The sequence below is a fragment of the Phoxinus phoxinus genome, assembly GCF_949152265.1.
Source record: "Phoxinus phoxinus genome assembly, chromosome: 1".
Taxonomy (NCBI): domain Eukaryota; kingdom Metazoa; phylum Chordata; class Actinopteri; order Cypriniformes; family Leuciscidae; genus Phoxinus; species Phoxinus phoxinus.
This window is the reverse complement of record NC_136876.1, coordinates 51584469-51601767: the sequence shown is the minus strand read 5'-3', so window position 1 is coordinate 51601767 and position 17299 is coordinate 51584469.

The window sequence follows — 17299 nt, the reverse complement described above, 5'->3', positions numbered from 1 at the left end:
GCTATAAAGCTGACTTGACTTAAAGAGCTATAAAGCTGACTTGACTTAAAGAGCTATAAAGGTGACTTGACTTAAAGAGCTATAAAGCTGACTTGACTTAAAGAGCTATAAAGCTGACTTGACTTGACTCAGGGTGTACTCACACTAGCCAGTTTGAACCGTGCCCGAGTGCGTTTGACCACCAAAGCGCGGTTCGTTTGACTAGTGTGAGTGCTCCGAACCGTGCCCGGCCGCGGCTCGATTAGCCGGCCCTGGCCCGCTTGGAAGAGGTGGGCCAGAGCACGGTTCAGTTGGACTCGGGCGCGGTTCGCATGCAGTGTGAGCGCTAACCGTGCTGGAGCACGAAACAGGACGTCACGGTTTAACAGGGCGCGCTTGACAGGGCAGAGAGAGAGAGAGAGAGAGAGAGAGAGAGAGCCCCGGCCGCGCACGCGCGCACTCACCCGAGCGCTGTCTGCTCTCTCTCTCCCTCGCGCATCAAAATCAATTAATACGATGGTGTCGAGAAAAAAAAAACTCCAGTGATTAAATGTTTTCTGTGTTGACAAATCTTGTGCGATATCCTAAACTGCCGAATGCATTGCTGTTTTTTTCTGTTTACATTTCATGGTGTGATACTTCTATTCATTATGCACCATATTGACGTAAGCGTGCTCCGGCACGAATGCTGAAACCCTATGTGAGTGCAGGCCAGAGGGGGAGTGGGGAGTGGGGACAATCGTACTCGGGCCCGGTTCATGGCAACCGTGCCTAGTGTGAGTACACCCTTAAAGAGCTCTTAAAGGTGACTTGCCTTGCCTTGATTTAAAGAGCTATAAAGGTGACTTGACTTGACTTAAAGAGCTCTAAAGGTGACTTGCCTTGCCTTGACTTAAAGAGCTATAAAGGTGACTTGACTTGACTTAAAGAGCTATAAAGGTGACTTGACTTAAAGAGCTATAAAGGTGACTTGACTTAAAGAGCAATAAAGGTGACTTGACTTAAAGAGCTATAAAGGTGACTTGACTTAAAGAGCTATAAAGGTGACTTGACTTAAAGAGCTATAAAGGTGACTTGACTTGACTTAAAGAGCTATAAAGCTGACTTGCCTTGACTTAAAGAGCTATAAAGGTGACTTGACTTGACTTGACTTAAAGAGCTATAAAGGTGACTTGACTTGACTTAAAGAGCTCTAAAGGTGACTTGCCTTGCCTTGACTTAAAGAGCAATAAAGGTGACTTGACTTAAAGAGTTATAAAGGTGACTTGACTTGCCTTGACTTAAAGAGCTATAAAGGTGACTTGACTTGACTTAAAGAGCAATAAAGGTGACTTGACTTAAAGAGCTATAAAGCTGACTTGACTTAAAGAGCTATAAAGGTGACTTGCCTTGCCTTGACTTAAAGAGCAATAAAGGTGACTTGATTTAAAGAGCTATAAAGGTGACTTGACTTAAAAAGTTATAAAGGTGACTTGACTTGACTTAAAGAGTTATAAAGGTGACTTGACTTAAAGAGTTATAAAGGTGACTTGACTTGACTTAAAGAGTTATAAAGGTGGCTTGACTTAAAGAGCTCTAAAGGTGACTTGCCTTGCCTTGACTTAAAGAGCTATATAGGTGACTTGACTTAAAGAGCTATAAAGGTGACTTGACTTAAAGAGCTATAAAGGTGACTTGACTTAAAGAGCTATAAAGGTGACTTGACTTAAAGAGCTATAAAGGTGACTTGACTTAAAGAGCTATAAAGGTGACTTGACTTAAAGAGCTATAAAGGTGACTTGACTTAAAGAGCAATAAAGGTGACTTGACTTAAAGAGCTATAAAGGTGACTTGACTTAAAGAGCTATAAAAGTGACTTGACTTAAAGAGCTATAAAGGTGACTTGACTTAAAGAGCTATAAAGGTGACTTGACTTAAAGAGCTATAAAGGTGACTTGACTTGACTTAAAGAGCTATAAAGGTGACTTGACTTAAAGAGCTATAAAGCTGACTTGACTTGACTTAAAGAGCTATAAAGGTGACTTGACTTAAAGAGCAATAAATGTGACTTGACTTAAAGAGCTATAAAGGTGACTTGACTTAAAGAGCTATAAAGGTGACTTGACTTAAATAGCTATAAAGGTGACTTGACTTGACTTAAAGAGCTATAAAGGTGACTTGACTTAAAGAGCAATAAAGGTGACTTGACTTAAAGAGCTATAAAGGTGACTTGACTTAAAGAGCTATAAAGGTGACTTGACTTAAAGAGCAATAAAGGTGACTTGACTTAAAGAGCTATAAAGGTGACTTGACTTAAAGAGCTATAAAGGTGACTTGACTTAAAGAGCTATAAAGGTGACTTGACTTAAAGAGCTATAAAGGTGACTTGACTTAAAGAGCTATAAAGGTGACTTGACTTAAAGAGCTATAAAGGTGACTTGACTTAAAGAGCTATAAAGGTGACTTGACTTAAAGAGCAATAAAGGTGACTTGACTTAAAGAGCTATAAAGGTGACTTGACTTAAAGAGCTATAAAAGTGACTTGACTTAAAGAGCTATAAAGGTGACTTGACTTAAAGAGCTATAAAGGTGACTTGACTTAAAGAGCTATAAAGGTGACTTGACTTGACTTAAAGAGCTATAAAGGTGACTTGACTTAAAGAGCTATAAAGCTGACTTGACTTGACTTAAAGAGCTATAAAGGTGACTTGACTTAAAGAGCAATAAATGTGACTTGACTTAAAGAGCTATAAAGGTGACTTGACTTAAAGAGCTATAAAGGTGACTTGACTTAAATAGCTATAAAGGTGACTTGACTTGACTTAAAGAGCTATAAAGGTGACTTGACTTAAAGAGCAATAAAGGTGACTTGACTTAAAGAGCTATAAAGGTGACTTGACTTAAAGAGCTATAAAGGTGACTTGACTTGACTTGACTTAAAGAGCTATAAAGGTGACTTGACTTGCCTTGACTTAAAGAGCTATAAAGGTGACTTGACTTGACTTAAAGAGCAATAAAGGTGACTTGACTTAAAGAGCTATAAAGGTGACTTGACTTAAAGAGTTATAAAGGTGACTTGCCTTGACTTAAAGAGCTATAAAGGTGACTTGCCTTGACTTAAAGAGCTATAAAGGTGACTTGACTTAAAGAGTTATAAAGGTGACTTGACTTGACTTAAAGAGCTCTAAAGGTGACTTGACTTAAAGAGCAATAAAGGTGACTTGACTTAAAGAGCTATAAAGGTGACTTGACTTAAAGAGCTATAAAGGTGACTTGACTTAAAGAGCTATAAAGGTGACTTGACTTAAAGAGTTATAAAGGTGACTTGACTTGCCTTGACTTAAAGAGCTATAAAGGTGACTTGACTTAAAGAGCTATAAAGCTGACTTGACTTAAAGAGCTATAAAGGTGACTTGCCTTGCCTTGACTTAAAGAGCAATAAAGGTGACTTGATTTAAAGAGCTATAAAGGTGACTTGACTTAAAGAGTTATAAAGGTGACTTGACTTAAAGAGTTATAAAGGTGACTTGACTTAAAGAGCTATAAAGGTGACTTGACTTAAAGAGCTATAAAGGTGACTTGACTTAAAGAGCTATAAAGGTGACTTGACTTAAAGAGCTATAAAGGTGACTTGACTTAAAGAGCTATAAAGGTGACTTGACTTAAAGAGCAATAAAGGTGACTTGACTTAAAGAGCTATAAAGGTGACTTGACTTAAAGAGCTATAAAGCTGACTTGACTTAAAGAGCTATAAAGGTGACTTGACTTAAAGAGCAATAAAGGTGACTTGACTTAAAGAGCTATAAAGGTGACTTGACTTGACTTAAAGAGCTATAAAGGTGACTTGACTTAAAGAGCTATAAAGGTGACTTGACTTGACTTAAAGAGCTATAAAGGTGACTTGACTTAAAGAGCTATAAAGCTGACTTGACTTGACTTAAAGAGCTATAAAGGTGACTTGACTTAAAGAGCAATAAAGGTGACTTGACTTAAAGAGCTATAAAGGTGACTTGACTTAAAGAGCTATAAAGGTGACTTGACTTAAATAGCTATAAAGGTGACTTGACTTGACTTAAAGAGCTATAAAGGTGACTTGACTTAAAGAGCAATAAAGGTGACTTGACTTAAAGAGCTATAAAGGTGACTTGACTTAAAGAGCTATAAAGGTGACTTGACTTGACTTGACTTAAAGAGCTATAAAGGTGACTTGACTTGCCTTGACTTAAAGAGCTATAAAGGTGACTTGACTTGACTTAAAGAGCAATAAAGGTGACTTGACTTAAAGAGCTATAAAGGTGACTTGACTTAAAGAGCTATAAAGGTGACTTGACTTGTCTTGACTTAAAGAGCTATAAAGGTGACTTGCCTTGACTTAAAGAGCTATAAAGGTGACTTGACTTAAAGAGTTATAAAGGTGACTTGACTTGACTTAAAGAGCTCTAAAGGTGACTTGACTTAAAGAGCAATAAAGGTGACTTGACTTAAAGAGCTATAAAGGTGACTTGACTTAAAGAGCTATAAAGGTGACTTGACTTAAAGAGCTATAAAGGTGACTTGACTTAAAGAGTTATAAAGGTGACTTGACTTGCCTTGACTTAAAGAGCTATAAAGGTGACTTGACTTAAAGAGCTATAAAGCTGACTTGACTTAAAGAGCTATAAAGGTGACTTGCCTTGCCTTGACTTAAAGAGCAATAAAGGTGACTTGATTTAAAGAGCTATAAAGGTGACTTGACTTAAAGAGTTATAAAGGTGACTTGACTTAAAGGGGTGGTTGATTGCGATTTCACTTTTTTCATTTTAAATAGTGTGTAATGTTGCTGTTGGTGCATGAACAGTATCTGCAAAGTTGCTGCGCTGAAAGTTCAACATAAGCAGATATATCGTCTTTTAAAAATCAGGAAGTTTAATGCCTACAAAAACGACTCGAATGGGACTACAACGAGATACTTCCCGGGTTTTATACGTAGCTAACCCATACATTTACATCAACCCTCCCTCCGGAATATGCACAAAAGGGGGCGTGGCCATATTTCTGCGGCTTCGTGGAAGAGGAAGAATTGAGCTGCCATGCCGTCTAAAGTGTGTTATTTTCACGCAGCTGTCAGGTCTTCTGTGTTCGGGCTTCCTATGGACGCTGTAGTTCGTCAATAATGGCAAAAATTTCTGTTTTATTATGTTCCTGAAAATTACAATCGTAGCTCTCTGTGCTGCGCATTTTACGGAAGACAGCTTCCAGAATCTCCACTAATTCAATGCCGGATTAAACGAGAAACTGTTACTAAAACATGAAGCAGTTCCAACATTAAACGCAGAGGCATCCGTTGTTGGGCCACAACCTGTAAGTAAGACTTAATAATTTTAAATGTATTTGCATGTATAATTTCAGACGTAATGTTTTAGTTTGATCAAGGACGTAAACAAATGCCAGCGCTCGCGTTATAGCCACTTGCTATTTCGTGTGTATAAGACAAACGTGTATAAAGTTAAAAAAAGTGTAATCGCAACAGCAAACTTCAGCTGCGGTGTTACTCAGTCATTTATTCTGTTATATGAAATGTTTAATCGGGAGAAAACCGTATCTCAAAAACTAACAAACAGCAGTGGCATTTTCAAGTAACAGCGTATCGAAATTATTATATAATAATAGTAGAATAGAATAATAATAATAATAAAAATGTACCATTCAGAAACGTTTTGTAAGAGCCGTGTTTGGGGAGGTTCTGCTTGACTCTCTTAATTCATTGCCGCTTTCTGGGTCTGATTCTGGCTCAAACTGTACGGCAGTATTGACACCATTATTTACATTTGACCAGAGCACATGCAACTTTCGTCCGTAAAGGTGATGGGCGTGAAGTTTCCGGACGACGTGCACTACGCAGTTTAGCCAATCACAACACACCGGCCCAACTAACCAATCTGAGCCCATGCCCGTTTCTGAGGGAGTGGTTTCATAGAATCAGGAAGTCAACCGGTCGTTCAAATGACAGAGGAGAAAGCGGCTTACAATAAAGGGGAAATTTATGAAAAATAAGGCTTAAAAAAAAAGAAAAAAGACGGAGACATGTTATATTGCACCCCATAAACACAATCATGTAAAGAAAAAAAGCAGTAAACCACCCCTTTAAAGAGTTATAAAGGTGACTTGACTTAAAGAGCTATAAAGGTGACTTGACTTAAAGAGCTATAAAGGTGACTTGACTTAAAGAGCTATAAAGCTGACTTGACTTGACTTAAAGAGCTATAAAGGTGACTTGACTTAAAGAGCTATAAAGGTGACTTGACTTAAAGAGCTATAAAGGTGACTTGACTTAAAGAGCTATAAAGGTGACTTGACTTAAAGATAAGCGTTTTTATTGGTCCTGAGATAACATTTATGTAAAACAAACTTGTCTCAATATTCACCCTGAACTAACTCTAGACTAAAAGATATTATTTTTTTATTTTCTTCATAGCAGTGGCAGTTCTGGGTCATCTGGTGTCTAATTATTACGTTTTTGTCCAGCATAAAAGACGACCAAGGTTTAAATACAGTAAAAATAAAAATGTAATTATATATTTAAGTACTGAGTAATATTAACTACATGTACTATCGGGTTAGGGTAGGATTAGGGTTTGGTTGAGGATTAGTTGCATGTAATTATGCATATTTACTGTTATTACTACGGCAAGCACATGCAACAGTAACAAGGACACTCTTTTTTTTTTACTGCAATAAAGGTGACTTGACTTAAAGAGCTATAAAGGTGACTTGACTTAAAGAGCTATAAAGCTGACTTGACTTAAAGAGCTATAAAGCTGACTTGCCTTGACTTAAAGAGCTATAAAGGTGACTTGACTTGTCTTAAAGAGCTATAAAGGTGACTTGTCTTAAAGAGCTATAAAGGTGACTTGACTTAAAGAGCTATAAAGGTGACTTGACTTAAAGAGCTATAAAGCTGACTTGACTTGACTTAAAGAGCTATAAAGGTGACTTGACTTAAAGAGCTATAAAGGTGACTTGACTTGACTTAAAGAGCTATAAAGGTGACTTGACTTAAAGAGCTATAAAGCTGACTTGACTTGACTTAAAGAGCTATAAAGGTGACTTGACTTAAAGAGCTATAAAGGTGACTTGACTTAAAGAGCTATAAAGGTGACTTGACTTAAAGAGCTATAAAGCTGACTTGACTTGACTTGACTTCAATTCAATTCAATTCAATTCAATTCAATTCCTTTTATTGTCACATCACTAACAACACATGTGCCGTAGTGAGTGAAATTCTTAAGAGCGTGCTCCAGACGGCGCAGAATACAATTTACATAGAAGACAATATACAATTACAATTAACATATATAAATAACACAGTACAGTATGATGCGCATGATTGGTATTACAGTGATATGGATTATTGTATTGATCAATGCAGTGCACTGTGTGCTGTGTAGTGCTGCTGCAATAAGTGCAGTGTGTGCTTCTGTGGAGTCCAGTGTTGAAAAGAGGTGTTGAGTAAGTGCAATGTATGGTAATGTATGCAGGGGATATAGTGGCGTGTGTAAGATGTATCAGTTCTGGCTGTTCATTAACCTGACAGCCTCAGGAAAGAAGCTGTCTCTCAGTCGGCTGGTACGGGATCGAATGCTGCGGAAACGTCTGCCTGATGGTAACAGAGAGAACAGCCTGTGGGACGGATGGCTAAAGTCACTGATAATCTTCCGGGCTTTCCTCACACACCGCCTGGTGTAGATATCATGGAGGGAGGGAAGCTCACTTCCTACAATGTGGCTGGCAGTTCGCACAACCCTCTGCAGAGCTTTGCGATTGCCGGCAGTGCTGTTTCCAAACCAGGCAGTGATGCTGCCAGTCAGAATATTCTCCACGGTACAGGTGTAGAATGATTTGAGGATGTTGGAGGTCATTCCAAACTTCCTAAGGCGCCTAAGAAAGAAAAGGCGTTGATGTGCCTTCTTAAGCACTGCCTCTGTGTGAGCAGACCATGTAAGATCCTCAGTGATTTGGACGCCAAGGAACTTGAAGCTGTTGACCCGCTCCACAGGTGTCCCCTCAATGGTAATAGGGGTGTGTTCTCTACTCTGTCTCCTGAAATCCACCAGCAACTCCTTGGTCTTGTCGATGTTAAGAGAGAGGTTTACTTGACTTAAAGAGCTATAAAGGTGACTTGACTTAAAGAGCTATAAAGGTGACTTGACTTAAAGAGCTATAAAGGTGACTTGACTTAAAGAGCTATAAAGCTGACTTGACTTAAAGAGCTATAAAGCTGACTTGACTTAAAGAGCTATAAAGGTGGCTTGACTTAAAGAGCTATAAAGGTGACTTGACTTGTCTTGACTTAAAGAGCTATAAAGGTGACTTGACTTAAAGAGCTATAAAGGTGGCTTGACTTAAAGAGCTATAAAGGTGACTTGACTTGTCTTGACTTAAAGAGCTATAAAGCTGACTTGACTTAAAGAGCTATAAAGGTGACTTGACTTAAAGAGCTATAAAGGTGACTTGACTTAAAGAGCTATAAAGGTGGCTTGACTTAAAGAGCTATAAAGGTGACTTGACTTAAAGAGCTATAAAGGTGACTTGACTTGTCTTGACTTAAAGAGCTATAAAGCTGACTTGACTTGACTTAAGTAGCCACCGATGAACACCCTGATAAACACTTCTTCATAACTGACATTATATTATATTTGGGGTTGGTAAGATGTTATTCATCTTGTTGAAAGAAGTTTCATATGCCCACCACACAAAAACTACAAACTGACATCAATAGCAAAGAGTAAAACTGCCCAACTAAAGCGAACACTGATCATCATAACGCTAACGGTGACCAACACATTTCAATGAAACATTGACACCTAAACCTTTGTTATTTCTCAAAGATAACTGTAGACAAATGAGGGAAATAAAGTCAGCCTGGTTTATAATAAGACAGATTTCATGTCTCTTCAGTTGATTTCATCTAATGTGACTGGAAGTCAGTTGTAGTTCTTGTGTTTCTCTTTCCTTCAGTGATTCTGCTTGTTAACAGCAGGTGTTCATCATTAATGCCCAATCATCACTTAATTAATCACTTAAGTATCTCATTAACTCTTTAACACCCTGCTGTGGGTTCCCATATGAACACTGAGCGGTGTTAATTCAACACCGGGGAATGTACTGTGCAAGGCTATATTAAAAATACAGTAAAAATTTGAAATATTCATATAATTTAAAATAACTTTTTAAATTCGAGGCAAGTGCTGTATCGTGAATAAATCACTTATTCACTTATTCACGATACAGCACAACCTCTCGTACCTATTGCTTACATAACACACCATTACAGCACCAGCACCGCTGATACAAGGCTGGATGATCCATGCTTTCATGTTGTTTACGCCAAACTCTGACCCTACCTTCTGAATATATGGCAGCAGAAAACTCATCAGACTACACAACGCTTTTCCAATCTTCTAGTGTCCAGTTTTGGTGAGTGTGTGTGAATTGTAGCCTCAGTTTGTCAGGAGGGGCAACTGTGATTTTTTTTCTTTCTTCATTATTCTTTGATTTACAAAAAGTTCAAAAGAACAACATTTATTTGAAATAGACATATTATGCAATGTCTTAACTTAATCATAAAAGTAGTGATTTCTTAAAAAAAAAAAAAAAAAAACTTACTGACCCCAAACTTTTGAATTGTAACAGAGATTACTGTGTTTCAGCAACCAGTAAAAACTGATAAAAACAGTGGTTTAACTTTTATATTTTTAGAAGAACAATAAAATGTAATAACAGAAAACACTACTTATATATGTGATTTGTGTGTCACGTAGGGACTTCTCAAAAATGTCCTTTTATTGTTACTTTCAAAAATCAAAAATGCACACTTGAACACTGGCTGCAAGGTTCATTGCAGTAAAAAAAAAAGAGTGTCCTTGTTACTGTTGCATGTGCTTGCCGTAGTAATAACAGTAAATTATGCATAATTACATGCAACTAATCCTCAACCAAACCCTAATCCTACCCTAACCCGATAGTACATGTAGTTAATATTACTCAGTACTTAAATATATAATTACATTTTTATTTTTACTGTATTTAAACCTTGGTCGTCTTTTATGCTGGACAAAAAACGTAATAATTAGACACCAGATGACCCAGAACTGCCCCACTGCTATGAAGAAAATAAAAAAATAATATCTTTTATTCTAGAGTTAGTTCAGGGTGAATATTGAGACAATGTTTGTTTTACATAAATGTTGTCTCAGGACCAATAAAAACGCGTATCCTGCTCATCTTATGCATTTCACATGGAAGAATTTCCAAAAACTGCATTAAAATCATATATAATTAACCATCAAAACCAAAAAAGGAAAAGTCATATTTTGCCTCTGGTGCAATTAATGTGCGCAGAACATCAAAGCTTCAAACAGACGAATTACAGAGCATCACTCGCTCCATTTATTAATTTCCTGTAGGCGCTCTCATATTTTAACATAAAGGTCAATCATTACACATCCATACACAGCAATTGCATATGGATGTGTGTAAGTCTGACCCGGTTAAACACACCCAAACAATCTGTTTATCTCATTTGCAAAATATGAAGCATTTGCTGGTTTGTCCTCTGTGAGTTAAACCGTCCATTAGAGTTCATCCTGTTAAAACATTTCATTGAGCAAACGCTCATCTGTAAATCCTCTTTTTACAAGTGTGCAGGAAAATCCTGTGTGTGTGTGTATGTGTGTGTGTGTGTGTGTGTGTGTGTGTGTGTGGAGGGGGTTGACATGCACAGAATTAGGCAGTTGCCTTGGCAACAGTATTTTACACTATAGCCTGCTATCAAACGAGTGGGCCTTCTGCTGAACTTACAGCACGAGGTCTGTGGACAGGATCAACACACGTGTTTGTGTGTGTGTGTGTGTGTGTGTGTGTGTGTCTGTGTGTGTCTGTGTGTGTGTGTGTGTGTGTGTGTCTGTGTGTGTGATCAGATAAGCGCCTCTGACGTGACAATTTCGTCACTTCGTATTGCGTAGCTATACACAGTGGGGACGCAATGTAAAACGCCGCACCATAAGTAACTGGCTGCAACTGAAGCCGATATATTAACCCAAATATTAACCAATAGACCGGAGACCGTCCGATGATTATACATAGGGACTGAAAACAGCCAAAGGCTGGATAAGGGATAGTGTGCTTATGAACACTATACATGACACATGAATGAGACCAGATCTAGTCGAGTCAAATCATACAGGAAGGACCTTCGCCTGCAGGGACGGGACCTCCATCTTATAGAACCTCACAAATGTGGACGACCAACAAATGTGGACGACCAACAAATGTGGACGCCTGACCCACTGAGGCGTATGCCAGTGAGATGGCATCCACTATCCATCTGGACAGCCTCTGCTTCGTGACTGGAGACCCTTTGGATCGGCCACCGAAGCAGACAAAGAGCTGTTCTGACTGCCTATAGGACGCGCAGCGCTCCAAATAGACCTTCAGATATCTAACGGGGCAAAGTAAATTAGCCTCCCCATCCCCATCGGAAGGGGGAAGACCCAACAGTGTAATAACTAAACGGTGTTGAGAACACCTTAGGTACATTAGTCGCCTATTCCAAACTCCAAACAGGAAGGGCTCACGGAGAGCGCCTGCAGATCACCCACTCGCTTGATAGACGCCAGTGCCATCAGGAGAGCAGTCTTTAGTAAAGTGGCTTGAGATCAACCGACTGAAGCGGCTCAAATGGTGGACCCCTCAGGGCCCCAATGAACGTGGAGAGGTCCCAAGACGGTATAGAAGGGATTCATCCTCCTGGCTCCTTTTAGCAACCGTACAACCAAGTCGTTCCTTCCCAGTGATTGGCCAGCCACCGGAGCTGGCCGGTGCTCTTCTCCGTGCTCGACCAGAGGCCAGAGACAGGCTTGCCCTCGTGCAGCGCTCCCCAACCTAGCTTAGAGGCGTCTGTGAAAACCACTTTCCTCCTGGAGGCCACCCCCATGGCCACGCCCTCGTGGTACCAGTCCTGAGCCCGCCAGGGAGTCAGGGTCCGTAGACAGCCGCGATTCACCGTAATGCGCAGGCTTGCCATACTGGCACGCGGCGTTTGAGCCAGTGCTGGAGCGGACGCATACGCAGTAATCCCAAACGGAGTAGCGATGCGGCTGCTATGAGACCGAGAAGTTTCTGAAACTTGATTTTGAGTCTCAGGCATTCCAAATGGCCGAGGATCAAATCTCTGTGTTTTAAAAGTTCGGTCCTCGAGTGTGCCAGCACAAGCCAGTCGTTGAGATAATTCAGCACGTGCACTCCCCGAAATCTCAGGGGAGAGAGCGCCACGTCCATGCACTTCGTAAATGTACGGGGCTCTAGGGACAGAACGAACGGCAGAACTGTGTACTGACAAGCCTGCCCCTCGAAGGCGCATCTCAAGAATGGCCTGTGATGGGGGGCTATCTGGATGTGAAAGTATGCGTTATTCAGATCCACAGTAAAGAACCAGTCTCTCGGGCGAACTTGCGCGAGGATATGTCTGATAGTTAGCATTCTGAATGGCCGTCTCATGAGAGCTTTGTTCAGATGTCTGAACTTAATCATTTGTTCAGATGTCGTAAGTCTAATATGGGTCTGATGCCGCCATCTTTTTTCGGTACCAGAAAATAGCGACTGTGAAACCCAGAGTGTTTTAGCGCGGGGGGAACTAATTCTATCGCCCCTTTTGCTTTATGTGCTCTATTGGGGTCGCTGTGAAAACGGCGTTTGTGTGTATGGGCGTGCGCAGCCCATTTGCTACAGTACAAAATTCTCCAGCCGCTGTGCTGAACAGGTGGAGCTGTGAGAATTGGTTTCTTCGAGGGTGGTCCGGCTAGTGCGAGACACAAGATCTCTTTTTTCACCCCTGTTGCTAGGAGGTCTTCGGCAGGCTAGGGTCCAACACAATGCTGGGTCGGGGGCCCTGGGTAGCGCTTAGCTGGCCGCGAGTGGCGGTGGGTATCAGCCGCAGGGCGGGGCTTCGCAGGCTTCTTCGGCTGAGGAGAAGGCGCGGCTTTGGGCCTACTTGACGTGGAGCTCGAGCGCTTCGGCAAAAAGTTTCTCGTAGCCTGAGACGACTTCACCGTCGGGCCGAAGAGATTGGAGATGGGCGCGTCGAGGAAAACACGTGAGATCTCGGTGAGGTTGAGCCAAAGATGGCGCTCGAGCACGGCCAGGCTAGCCATGCTCCTCCCAATAGCCTGAGCTGTAGCTTTGGAAGCACGCAAAGCGACTTCGGCGCTCCTGAGATCGCGGAAGGCCTCAGGGTCCGGGCCTGCCTCGTCCATCGCCTGGAGGAGTTCGGCCTGGTAAACCTGCAGCATGGCCATCGTGTGCAGGGCTGAAGCAGCTTGACCAGAGACAGCAAAAGTGCGTCCAGCGAGAGCTGATGTGTTCCGGCACAGCTTGCTCGGGTGACCCGCTCTAGCTCTCCGTGTTCGGGCAGAGGTGAGCGGCCACGGCCTCTTCGAGGAGCGGTAGAGACTCGTAGCCCTATTCCGCCGCGCTGTCCACAGAGGAGAGCGTTGCGGACATGGAAGAGCTCGTGCGTGCGGAGTAAGGAGCGCGCCACGTCTTTGTGAGTTCCTGGTGAACTTTGGCGAAGAACGGGGCAGGCCTGTGACGAGGGGCCTGCTGGTGCCCCGGCAAAAACCAGTCGTCTAGGTGTTTAGGTCTGCGACAGCCGTGGTGAGGATTCTCAGCATCTCCGTGTCAGAGTTGATCCTGGTAGTTGAGACGCAGCCCGACCACTCCTCCTCAGAAGCCGCGATGGAGAGGCTGTCATCGTCGGCATCTTTCGATAGCTAGCCGCGTCCGCAACACCGAAACAGGCATTCCCTCGCAGAGAGAGCAGGCGCCAGCAGAAAGCATGGGAAGGGCCCAGGCATGACACGCAGTCCGAGTGTAGATCGCCGGATGGAGAACGGCGACAGGAGAAAGCGGCTTGGAAAGGCGCAGTCCGGTGTGAGAAGGCTCGTTGGATTCTTTATCTCGTATAAGTGGACATGAGTATTAACAGAGCTTTTTATTTATTTATTTATTTATGTATATGTGAAACATTTTCTTGAGGAAACTGCACATTTAAATATAAAGGTTACAACCAGAACCAACAGGTTTTACAGTCTGATGTCATTGTATCAACTCTTTATTGAAGTTATTGAGAAAAACATCTTTGTTCTTGAACCGATCTTTATTTTTTTATTTAATTCAGTAATTTGTTTTGTGTATGCATGTGGTCGGTTGGTTTGTTTGTTTGTTTGTTTTGTGTAGATGCTCATTAATATTCTCCTCGAGGTGTTTGTACTATTTCTGTTTCTTTCATAAGAAAATGCATCATCACTTTCACACAGTAAATCCTGACATGTTTGAGAAAGAAAGACTGAAGCGCTGCCCTCGTGTGTCTGGAGAACTACACTGCAGTCTCCGTCCCTTCTGACGACCAGACCTCTGAAAGATTCTCCTGGACGCAATATTTCATCACAAAAAGTGTGTGTGTGTGTGTGTGTGTGTGTGAGTGTGTGTGTATGTGAGTGAGTGTGAGTGAATGAGTTTGTGAGTGAGTTTGTGTGTATGAGAGAGTGGGTGAGTGTGTGTGTATGTCAGTGTGTGTGTGTGAGTGTGTGAGTGTGTGTGTATGTGTGTGTGTGAGTGTGTGTGTATGTGAGTGAGTGTGAGTGAATGAGTTTGTGAGTGAGTTTGTGTGTATGAGAGAGTGGGTGAGTGTGTGTGTATGTGAGTGTGTGTGTGTGTGTGAGTGAATTAGTTTGTGTGAGTGTGTGTGTGTGTGTGTAACTGTGTAGTGTGTGTGAGTGTTTGAATGAGTTTGTGTGTGTGTGTGTGTGTCTGTGTATGTAAGGGTGTGTGTATGTGAGTGTAAGTGTGTGTATGTATGTGAGTGTGTGAGTGAATGAGTTTGTGTTTAGAGAGTGAGTGAGTGTGTGTGTGTGTGCGAGTGAGTTTGTGTGAGTGAGAATTTGTTTGTGTGAGTGTGAGTAAGTTTGTGTGTGAGTGAGTGTGTGTGTGAGTGAGTGTGTGTGTGTGAGAGTGTCTGTGTGAGAGTCGGTTTGTGTGAGTGTGTAAGTGTGTATGTGAATGAGTTTGTGTGTGAGAGTGAGTGTGTGTGTGAGTGAGTGTGTGTGTGTGAGAGTGTCTGTGTGAGAGTCGGTTTGTGTGAGTGTGTAAGTGTGTATGTGAATGAGTTTGTGTGTGAGAGTGAGTGTGTGTGAGAGTGTGTTTGTGTGTGTGTGAGTCTGTTTGAGAGTCGGTTTGTGTGAGTGTGTAAGTGTGTATGTGAATGAGTTTGTGTGTGAGAGTGAGTGAGTGTGTGTGTGTGTGTGTGTGAGAGTGAGTTTGTGTGAGTGAGAGTGTTTGTGTGAGTGAGTTTGTGTTTAGAGAGTGAGTGAGTGTGTGTGTGTGTGTTTGTGTGAGTGAGAGTGTGTTTGTGTGAGTGAGTTTGTGTGTGAGTGAGTGAGTGTTTGTGTGTGTGTGAGAGTGAGTCTGTGTGAGTGTGTAAGTGTGTATGTGAGTGAGTTTGTGTGTGAGAGTGAGTGAGTGTGTGTGTGTGCGTGTGTGAGAGTGAGTTTGTGTGAGTGAGAGTGTGTTTGTGTGAGCGAGTGAGTTTGTGTTTAGAGAGTGAGTGAGTGTGTGTGTGCGTGTGTGAGAGTGAGTTTGTGTGAGTGAGAGTGTGTTTGTGTGAGTGTGAGTGAGTGTGAGTGAGTTTGTCTTTAGAGAGTGAGTGAGTGAGTGTGTGTGTGTGCGTGTGTGTGAGTGAGAGTGTGTTTGTGTGAGTGAGTTTGTGTTTAGAGAGTGAGTGAGTGAGTGAGTGTGTGTGTGTGCGTGTGTGAGTTTGTGTGAGTGAGAGTGTCTTTGTGTGAGTGAGTTTGTGTGTGAGTTAGTGTGTGTGAGTGAGTGTTTGTGTGTGTGAGAGTGAGTCTGTGTGAGAGTGGGTTTGTGTGAGTGTGTAAGTGTGTATGTGAGTGAGTTTGTGTGTGAGAGTGAGTGTGTGTGTGTGCGTGTGTGAGAGTGAGTTTGTGTGAGAGTGTGTTTGTGTGAGTGTGAGTGAGTTTGTGTGTGAGTGAGTGAGTGTGTGTGTGTGTGAGAGTGAGTGTGTGTGAGAGTGTGTTTGTGTGAGTCTGTGTGAGAGTGTAAGTGTGTATGTGAGTGAGTTTGTGTGTGAGAGTGTGTGTGAGTGAGTGAGAGTGTTTGAGTGAGTTTGTGTGTGAGTGAGTGTGTGTGAGAGTGAGTTTGTGTGAGTGAGAGTGTGTTTGTGTGAGTGAGTTTGTGTGTGAGTGAGTGTGTGTGAGTAAGTGTGTGTGTGTGTGAGAGTGAGTCTGTGTGTGTGTGTGTGTGAGAGTGAGTCTGTGTGAGTGTGTGTGTATGTGAGTGAGTTTGTGTGTGAGAGTGTGTGTGAGTGAGTGAGTGAGTGTGTGTGCGAGTTTGTGTGTGTGTGAGAGTGAGTTTGTGTGAGTGAAAGTGTGTTTGTGTGAGTGAGTTTGTGTGTGAGTGAGTGTGTGTGAGTAAGTGTGTGTGTGTGTGTGAGAGTGTGTTTGTGTGTGTGAGAGAGTGAGTCTGTGTGTGTGTGTGTGTGTGTGTGTGAGAGTGAGTCTGTGTGAGTGTGTGTGTATGTGAGTGTGTGTGTGAGTGAGTGAGTGAGTGAGTGTGTGTGCGAGTTTGTGTGTGTGTGAGAGTGAGTCTGTGTGAGAGTCGGTTTGTGTGAGTGTGTAAGTGTGTATGTGAGTGAGTTTGTGTGTGAGAGTGAGTGAGTGTGTGTGTGTGCGAGAGTGAGTTTGTGTGAGTGAGAGTGTGTTTGTGTGAGTGAGTTTGTGTTTAGAGAGTGAGTGAGTGTGTGTGCGTGTGTGAGAGTGAGTTTGTGTGAGTGTGTGTGTGAGTGTGTGAGTGAGTGAGTGTGTGTGCGTGTGTGTGAGTGAGAGTGAGTGAGTGTGTGTGTGTGCGAGAGTGAGTTTGTGTGAGTGAGAGTGTGTTTGTGTGAGTGAGTTTGTGTTTAGAGAGTGAGTGAGTGTGTGTGCGTGTGTGAGAGTGAGTTTGTGTGAGTGTGTGTGTGAGTGTGTGAGTGAGTGAGTGTGTGTGCGTTTGTGTGTGAGTGAGTGTGTGTGAGTAAGTGTGTGTGTGTGTGTGAGAGTGTGTTTGTGTGTGTGAGAGAGTGAGTCTGTGTGTGTGTGTGAGTGTGTGAGTGAGTGAGTCTGTGTGAGTGTGTGTGTATGTGAGTGTGTGTGTGAGTGAGTGAGTGAGTGAGTGTGTGTGCGAGTTTGTGTGTGTGTGAGAGTGAGTCTGTGTGAGAGTCGGTTTGTGTGAGTGTGTAAGTGTGTATGTGAGTGAG